Genomic DNA, 9465 nt, shown 5'->3' with positions numbered 1-9465 from the left:
GGTCAGCACGACGGCTCAGTGGTTAGCATCGACGCCCCATAGAAGATCCTGGGTTCGATCCCCAGTTTGGACCTGGGGTCTTTCTGTGTGGAGTTTGCATGTTCTCCTCATGCTTGCATGGGTTTTCTCTGGGTACTCTGGTTTCCCCCACCCCACAAAACTTGAAGACAATAGGTTGTCTTCAGGCCCAGGCCTCCCTTGAAAAAGAGATCTGAGATCTCAATGGAACTTGCCTGGTAAAACAACGGTAAATAAATAAATCATCTGTCATTAAAAGGATTTTATCCCAACGTTTGCTCCGGCTGTGAGCCGTACCTGGAGTGGACTATAATTTATAAACAAAGCCATGGAGGTGATGGTCATTGTTCCAGTTGGACAGAAATGATGGAGGCAGGTCAGCACAGACCAGGAAATAAAGATTGTGTCAATACAACTGAATATTAAGAATATCAAGAGCAGCTTATTCAGTGGTGGTTTCATGATGATATACTCATAATGTTGGCACAGCGTTGTCAACTGTGTGCCACAACCTAAAAGAGAAAACATCCTCAGCGTTCTCTGACCCACAATGGCTCTTTTTTGTAGCGTAGTATTAGCATTAGCGTTAGCATTAACAATCAGAATGAAAAAACAACAACAATCAGAATCAGCTTTATTTTTAGGGGGTTAGGCACTAGTTGCAGGTCTAATGTTTGAAACTGTTCATCAGGGAGATAGCTTGGGGAAGAAGCTGATTTTGTGTCTGGATGTTGTTGAGAATGCGGCTCTATGGCGCCTGCCAGAGGGGAGAAGTTGAAAGAGGCTATATCCTGGATGTGTGGAGTCTGTTATGATTTTCTCTGCCCGTTTCCTGGTTCTTGTGGTATACAGGTCCTGAATAGTGGGCAGGGGAACATCAATGACCCTCTCAGCTGTCCTGATTGTTTGTTGCGGCCTGTTTTTGTCCTGCTGGATAGCTGCTCCGAATCAGACTGTGATGGATGTGCACAGGACAGATTCTATGACCGCTCTGTAGAACTGGATCAGCAGATCCTGTGGCAGACCCAGCCTCTTTAGTTTTCATAGGAAGTAAGTCCTCTGTTGGGCCTTCTTGAAGATGGTCTCCCACTTCAGGTCTTGTGATGTGATGGTTCTCCGAAACTTGAAGTTTTCCACAATAGACACAGGGTTGCCAGATATTGAGAAAGGAGGTCGTGTTGGGGGGTGTTTCTGAAGTTTACTGTCATCTCCAGTTTTTTGAGCATATTTAGCTCCAAGTTGTGTTCTCTACACCAGAGCACCATCTTTTCGACCTCTGTGCGGTATGCAGACTCAGCACCATCTTTTCGACCTCTGTACGGTATGCAGACTCATCCCTGTCTTTGATAAGACCAATGACTGTGGTGTCATCTGCATACTTCAGGAGTTTAACTGAAGAGTCGCTCGAGATGCAGTCATTGGTGTAGAGAGAGAAGGGCAGCGATGACAGTACGCATCCTTGATGGTACGTTTTGACCGGACGCGTTTTGAGCATCTAAAATGCGCCCAACGCCTCAAGTTGGATGCTCTGCATTCAGACCGGGACACAGTCCAGAGTCGCGTCTGAAGAGGGAGGAATGTCTTGGTTTTTTTCCGGTCTGTCTTCGGCAGATGAAATAAAGACAAAATAAAGAAAGCGGCTTTGCTTTATTTACTAAAGAGCAAGCGAATGTTGAGCACACCAGATGATTAATTCATCAGATGATTTAGAGGCAGTTTGTTCAGTTAGTTTCACCACTCCAGGGGCCTCATGTATGAATGGTGCATACGCATAAAAAAGTTACGTGCACCAGGTTCTACGCCCACGTTGTGATGTATTAAAAATCAACGTTGCGTGAAAGTGTGCGTATATTTACGCACACTTTTCACCTGCTGTGAGAATGTGCGGCAGTCACGCAAAGTTTTTCAGTCGACAGTTTTAACCACAAAGTCATGAATCTGACCTGAATCCACAGAAATATGACTTTGTTGTGTTTTCTGGATGTAAGGAGCATCTGAACACGGTGTCAGATTTTTATTTTAGTTTGAGTTTTTATTGTTTGAACTGAACGATCATGAAACTGAACCCTGAGACTGAAAATCATTTAACCTCAGACAAGGAAATAGATCAGTCTAAAAATGATCAAAAGAACCTCAGTCCAGTCTATAAACTGGTTTTATATTTTTGTCACATAGTTGAAAACCTTTTGGGTCTCGGGCCGGAAAAGCCCGACACATTACGTGCGGCATAAAAAAAGTAAAATAAAAAAGGCTGAAGAGAGGAAGAAAAATCAGATGCAAATGGTGTCTCACTGTACGGTAAGAATAATATTTTTTTCTGTTTGTTGTCTTCTGGCTGATGCTGAGTTGAGTTGTGGCCGCAGCGCAGCAGCTGCTCTTTGGGTAGCTATTCGTGCCAGGCGCGCGCACCCTCACCAGCTGGGAAGGTGTTCATAAGTGTCAACCCCTTTGGACGTTTACCTGTCTAATGAGCCTCAAAAATCTATATTTTTTGCTAAAAATCCATAGGCTACCACTCGTACCCGCTCGTGGGGGTGGGGTGGGGGTCTGTACATGGAGATGACAGCGCCTGCTGTAACGCAGGAGCAAAGGAGAGCAGAAAAGTGGATAACGGGATTTTTTTGTTTGTTTTGTTTTTTAAACGTCCGTTCAACACCGTGTTCAACTAAATAGACAACAACTAACCAGCTTCAATATCACATTCGGGAGATGTCTGAAAATTTCAGCAAAATCTCAGGCTTTGGTTATCCCGTGTGAATGCGCCACATAAAACAATGTCACCCCACTCCTTATTTAGACAGTTTTATCACTCATTCTCCATTTAATGTATAATTTCCCTGCATCCAAAAATCATTTCTGATCCCACAGAGAGGAATCGGAGGAGAATCTCACACGCCGGACACATTTACATCTATTTTACAGATTTAAATGGAGGCATGTCAGGGGAGGTGTCTCAGGTGCGCTAAGTTCCACGTTCATTGGGATGTATAAAGGAAAGGTGCGCAGGAACCTGCGTACGCATGGATTTATACATCTGAATCTTTTGGTGCGGCGCACATTTCTAAATTTGTCCGTACGTCAACTTTTAGTGTGAAAGCTGCACAATCCTTTATGCATGAGGCCCAGGAGCTGCGAGCTGACAAACTTTTTTGTTGTCCTGAGCCCAGTTTAACACCGGTCGGGAAAGACACTCAAATATGTCCTTGGTTTTCTGCATTTAGTGGGCTGCATTCCTCGGCTGCAAGAGGAGGAGCCTTCGAATTGGGACAGTACTCGGTGTGGGGCAGTGATGTATGCTGCTGACAAATGTGCACTCATGAGGATGCAACCCATGAATAGAGACACAGCCATAATGTGAACATCCACTCACAAAAACATAAATTTGTGTAAAACATCAGAATTGAGCATCAAGACTTGCAGTGTGAACATGGCTTTAGAAACCTTGTGGCTGCCTTGATGTGACTTCCGAGTCACCTTTGTGCCAAGAAGCGAGGCAGCAAAAAAACAAAAAAGGTAAGTTGGTGTCACTGCTCAATAATTCGAGAAAGAGATGACATACTGTTGGTGTGATATGCCAAGCGTGGGATTTTTTGCAACAAACAGGTTTATTAAACAACAAAAGATCAGAGCTCGGTTCTGCTACACGCCTCTTTTGGCTCTGTGATGCTCGATCCTGTCTAAAAGCTCAGGGGTGGGATTTATGAAGCTTGCGTACGCACAAAATGAGCCCAGAAACTTGCGTATGCCACTTTTCACGCAAACGTTGTGATTTATAAAATCCAAACTTGATGTTAAAATGTGCGGTGCTTCACTCCAGCTCTGACCCATGCGTACGCTCATTTTGGAGACGGAAACTGAGACACAGATGGTGAAGTGAGGAATTATAACCACACTGTGTAATGATCACTGTCAGATATTTAATTTACCTTCATCAGACTTGGATTTTTATTCAGCTTTATCATCAGCTTTATTAACAGTAATATTTATGTTTCTGCTGCTGAGCCATAAGGACCTTTAAAATAAAAAACTTAAATATTAAATAAAAGTTCACACATCTCCATCCATCTCCTTTCTCCTCAAGACCCTGACCCACAGACCCCTCCCCGACAAGAGACATTTTGTCATGGTTTGTGTCTGTGCTTATAATTTAGTCTAAGTTTTCTGTCTTTTCCTCCTGTTTTCTTCCTCCTGTCTGCCTTTGCTCTAGCCCCGCCCACTCACACCTGATCCTCATGTTTCTTCCCCAGGTGTTTCTTGTTTGATCTCATTAGTTCTTCCTTTATATTCTGTTCTTTGTCCTCAGTCTGTGTCAGATCCTTGTTCTCTGTTTACTGTTTGATGTTTACGTTCCTGTCCAAAGCCCTTGTTCTTGTTTGCTGCCACGTCAGCACCTTTGTTTTTGTTTTAATAAATCACTCTTTGACACCTCACTCAGTTCTGCATCTTGGGGTTCTAATCAACCATGCTCCATTGTAACACATTTCAACAGAACGACAGCAAAGGTCATGCCTGGGTACATGTGCAGGGCGCCCCCTCTCCAGTGTGGATGTTATAAAAAGTTTGCTTTTTAAAGTCCATATTTCTCATTCCTGCACAGGGGGCTGTGGGATGTGTGTGTGTGTGTGTGTGTGTGTGTGGGGGTGTGTGTGTATGGGTGTGTGTGGGGGTGTCCTGTCGCAGATAGAGCAGGCAGGAGGGAGAGGACGGGGAGAAGATTGGTGAACTAACTAACTTTATCTGACTTGTTTAATTTTTTTTATTGCTTTTATCATCCTGCAGGCTCTGAGAGAAAATTAATTTGAAGCTGAGTTTTTGATAAAAATTGTTAGATTACTCTAAACATCTGTAAACCTGCAAAATGAGGGAAAATCTGTGTCAGTTACAGACATTCTGTTCACGTGAGCAGCTGTCAGTCAGCACCTGTCAACCACCAGACACACGACGGAGCGTGTCTGAACCAATCACTTTTGTTGACATTGATCAGTTGACTGATTTAAATACATCTTAACATTCATGAGGTACTTTGCATTGACTGTTTATGGTTCAGTGTGGGTGTGGAGAGGGCAGAACCTGAGGCAGGACCTCGTGCGCAAACTCTGAGGTGTGGCTGTGATCTATAAAAGAAAGGTGCACAGAAACATGTGTACGCACAGTTTTATAAATCTGAATTTTTGGGGGGTAAGCCCTTTTCGCTTTTTGGCCGTACGTTTACTTTTAGAATGGTTTCCACGCAATCCTTTATACATCTGACCCCAGGTCTGTGCAGGACTTGGCCAGCTGTTTTATGAAAGAGTCTAGTGACTATAGACACCATCTCCCTGCAACCCAGAATGGAAAAGCAGGTGAAAAAAAAGGCTGGATGGAGTAGTGGGAATACATTTTTACAAATAAATTCTGCCAAGATACTTTTTACGTACATTGCATTTTTGTGAGCTATACAGTATGTTTGTCATGATTCATGCATGGCCACGCTGTGCAATTGCAAACTAAAAATAAATGCAAATATTATTGTTGACAAACCAGACATTCAAAATTTTCTAGCTTTGAAATTTAGATGTTTTGTTCCTACTTTCTAGTGTTTTGCTTACAAGCCAAAAACAAAGGAAATCATTTTCCTCCACCACTTCCAGGTTGTAATGCTAAAAGGAGAGGAGTCTGGGATCAGTGAGACAAGTGAGTGATCTATAGTTTTTCCCTGAGACAGATCGTCTGGAAGGTTGCAGAGATTAGTCACATCTGGGGCTTTTAAGAATGCTGCAAATTGTGGCCTTTCTTTAACGTGAGCGATAAGGCATTAAATGAAGGAAGCTGCCTTATCAGCCCACTGCTACCCATAAATCACAATTGCCTGCTCCCCTGCTGTACCCCTGGTGGTTTCTATCTGCATCCTGGGGCTGGCAAGATCCCACCATCACCGCCACTTCCACCACCACGTCAGACAATAATCACGCTATTTGCCTCCCAATTCACCCTCTGCAGAGAGAGCACAAGAAATCTTCTTCAATTGTTTCGCACTCGTATGTTTTTGCTCGAGTTTCTATTTTTCCTGCCTTGTGTGCATGCACACATTTTTTTAATGAGGAATCATTCTTACTATGAGTACTTTTAAACTTTAATCCACAGAAAACTGACATTTCTCTTCTGAAATAAATGAAAAGGGTGAGGAACCAGTCTTTAATACAATATTGTTTTTCTTTTGTTTCTCATAAACCAAAAGGAAATAGAGTGAATCGTGTGAACTTTATTAAGCTTCTGTAACAGACTCACAGTGAAATATCATTTTTCTTTCTTCCTCGACAATGATACGGCAGTGAAAGTGGTTTTGTTGTGCTTGCCTAGACAAGAGAGTTACTGAGAGAAACTAAAACTATAATTCTCCATTAATAAAACCATAAACAAACCCAGACAGCAAACAAGAAGTACATCCCTGCTTGATGTGGATTAGCATTTTAATTTATTACAATATATGTTCAATTAGGTTGGCTCTCCAGAGCTCTGAATTATGCCTTGAAGTTTCTGATTAATTAGTGCCTAAATAATTATGTTATTATCTGAATTGAAATATAAGCTTTGTTTTATTTAAATTTAAGATTTAAAGAGTTAAGTGTCGTTTATTTGGTTTTTGCAACATTTTGACTATTTTTATTTTACTAAATGTTAAATCTACATGTTAAATGTTATGTCTAATTATTAAATCGTAAACGTTAAATTTAAATGTGGCTAAATCTTAAAGTTTACTTACAGGAATTTCAAAATGGAATGCAGCCTTTGTTGTTGGTGTGCAGCATTAGTCATGGTGTCACTATCCTGAGACAAATGCAAATGCTAAATCTGCTAATGCTGCTAACACTGCTAACATTGCTAACACGTCCCTACAAGAAATCAAACTTGAAGCTGTGGCAGGTGCCCGAGCTTCACTTCAAACTGCTGGTACCACCACACTGTTTTTATTGAACACACTTTGAATTTAGATTTTAAATATCATCTTCAGCAGTGTTAGCAGCGTTAGCATTTAATTTTGTCACAGGATGATGATATCACAACAAAAGCCATGCACCAACCTCAAAGGCTCTGTTCTGTACTGAAAGTTTTAAAATAAGCTGCAACATTTAAGTCTAATTTTTACATTTAGATTTAGGATATAATATTTACATTGTTTAACTTTAAAATTTAACATTTTGTATAAATTAACAAAACGTAAGAACTGTGAGCTAAATACAGAAATTATTTTTATTATTTAATCTAGGATTTTACACTCAAAGTGAGCTAAATAATAAAAATGTGTTAGTGAAGTGTTTTTAACATTTTATTTTACACTTATTTAGGTTTTTATTAAACACAAAACACTTTACATTTAGATATCTTGTTTTTGCAAATATTAACATCCCTACATTTTTCATTACAACAAAATATGGTATAAATTTTATTAAACAGCTACATAGCATGTTAAATGTTAAAAGCTAAAATGTGTTCTAAGTTAGATTAGATATGTGGCTGTGGCTGACTACACCCAAGGATGGCATTTTCAAGATTATTTTTTTTTACTGTAGAACCTGTTTATTTTTTTATAGAGTTTTGGGGATGGTAAAATATTTCTGTATGGACGCAGGGCTGTAACCATAAACTCTTTTACATATTCATGAAAACATTCTCATGTGAATGGCCCCTGAACATGAGAGAATAAAGCTCAAAAACAAAGTTTTATTTTTTTTAGAAAGCCAGATAATCTATTGATCATCGTTTACAATTAGAAGAGTTTGGTTTCCGAGACACTCTGTAATGTCGGGACATCCTTCAGAAGTCGTGGTTTTAACAGTCATGTTTCATATGATAAAATCCCTACAAGATTCTGATCAAACTTATTGTAAACAAGAAATATAATTTCTTATTTAAGAAACAAATGAGATATGTGCCATTTGTGCTGTTCTTCAACCAATGAATAAGTGTTTTAACCTTTAGAAGTGAATGTTATTTATTCAGAGTGGATGATTTAAAGTAAAAAAAAGAACAAAAAGGGCACTGAAAAATAGGTTTTGGTCTTGGTTAAATAATGTACTAATGCACAAAAGGTGTAATATTTCTCTCTGAATTCAACCTAATTACTGAGAGCACACATAAACACTCACACACGCACACACTGGCGTGGCTGTGTGTGCTTATCAGCTGGTACCTGTGCGGCAGGTGATAGAGGTGAGAGCGGAGGCGGCTTTACTTTGCAGCGGTACGACTGATGGAACAGCTAAGCCTGAGGAGGAGTTAAAGGCTCGAGTCTGGCCTGTGTTGTGTTTCTGGAGCCCTAACTGGAGACAGATTAGGGACTGTGCATTTATCTTTGCTTGTAAATGAGTGACTGGCCAGTGTTGTTACTGCCAGGCCAGGGTATTGGAACAAGAGGCTTAAGATGTTATCAGAGAATGCTGTGCCTGCAGGCACTCCGAAGATTATAAGGCACAAGGAAAAAAAGACAGTGGGAAAAGTGTTGACAAACAACCAGGGGTTATTAAACATTAATTATATGCTAAGCTAACTCACGCTCTGACCCATTAACACAAAGCTTTTGAGACTGCAGGGGTTCAGCATCCTTTTATCAAGGTCAGAAGTCATCAGTTCAGTTTGATTGGCTCTGAGCTGCTGTGTTAAACAGACAATGAGTATCAGCGTCCTCTGCTTGTCTTCCTGTGTTTGCAGCAAAGTCAACAAATGACTTTGAGATGTTGATGTATCACTACAATATTGTCACGTTATATCTTGTCACGTTATCACTTAAGTATACTGTGTCAATAATTCCTCATAAATGTAATTTTTCAAATTGCATAAATGCAATTTGATTGGAGTTTTAGCCTCCACATCCTGAAACATACAGAAATTTATACAGAATAAACTATGCAAAGCAGACATTGTATTAGTTACTTAAAAAGAAATTTGTTGTAGTGTTATGAAATTATCATTTGTTTGGTCAGAAAAACAAAAAGTATAATTGGTACAATTTGTTGCATCAACTCATATTTAGGTTGAGGTTCTGAAATAGTGAAAAGTGGTTTTAAAATTGTTACTAAATACATGTCTTGTAAAATAAAGTAAAACAACTAATGCTACAGGTTAATTTAGTATTTATTAACATTTATTTAACCAGGTAAATCCCATTGAGATCACAGGTATTTTGCCAGAGAGGCCTGGGCCTGAAAGCAACCTAAAGGTCGTGTTTTTAGTCCGTGTTGGAGGAAACTGGAGTACCAGCAGAAAACTCACCCAAGCAGGAGTACAAATGTCCTGTGGAAGATAAAGAAAATGTTGGAAGAAGTTGCCAAGGCCAGACTTATCTACCATAATTATTGCTTCTGTGTAGTTCAGAAACAAAACAAATCATGACTCGTTTAGTTATTTTCTGATGAGAACTCTTTAAAAGCATAACTGAAAGCAGTGGCGGCTGGCTGGTCAATAAGGGGG

Source organism: Austrofundulus limnaeus, unplaced genomic scaffold, assembly GCF_001266775.1.
Source record: "Austrofundulus limnaeus strain Quisiro unplaced genomic scaffold, Austrofundulus_limnaeus-1.0 Scaffold151, whole genome shotgun sequence".
In the NCBI taxonomy this organism is placed as follows: Eukaryota; Metazoa; Chordata; class Actinopteri; order Cyprinodontiformes; family Rivulidae; genus Austrofundulus; species Austrofundulus limnaeus.
The sequence above is the reverse complement of the archived record's forward strand: the minus strand, read 5'-3'. Positions refer to the sequence as shown.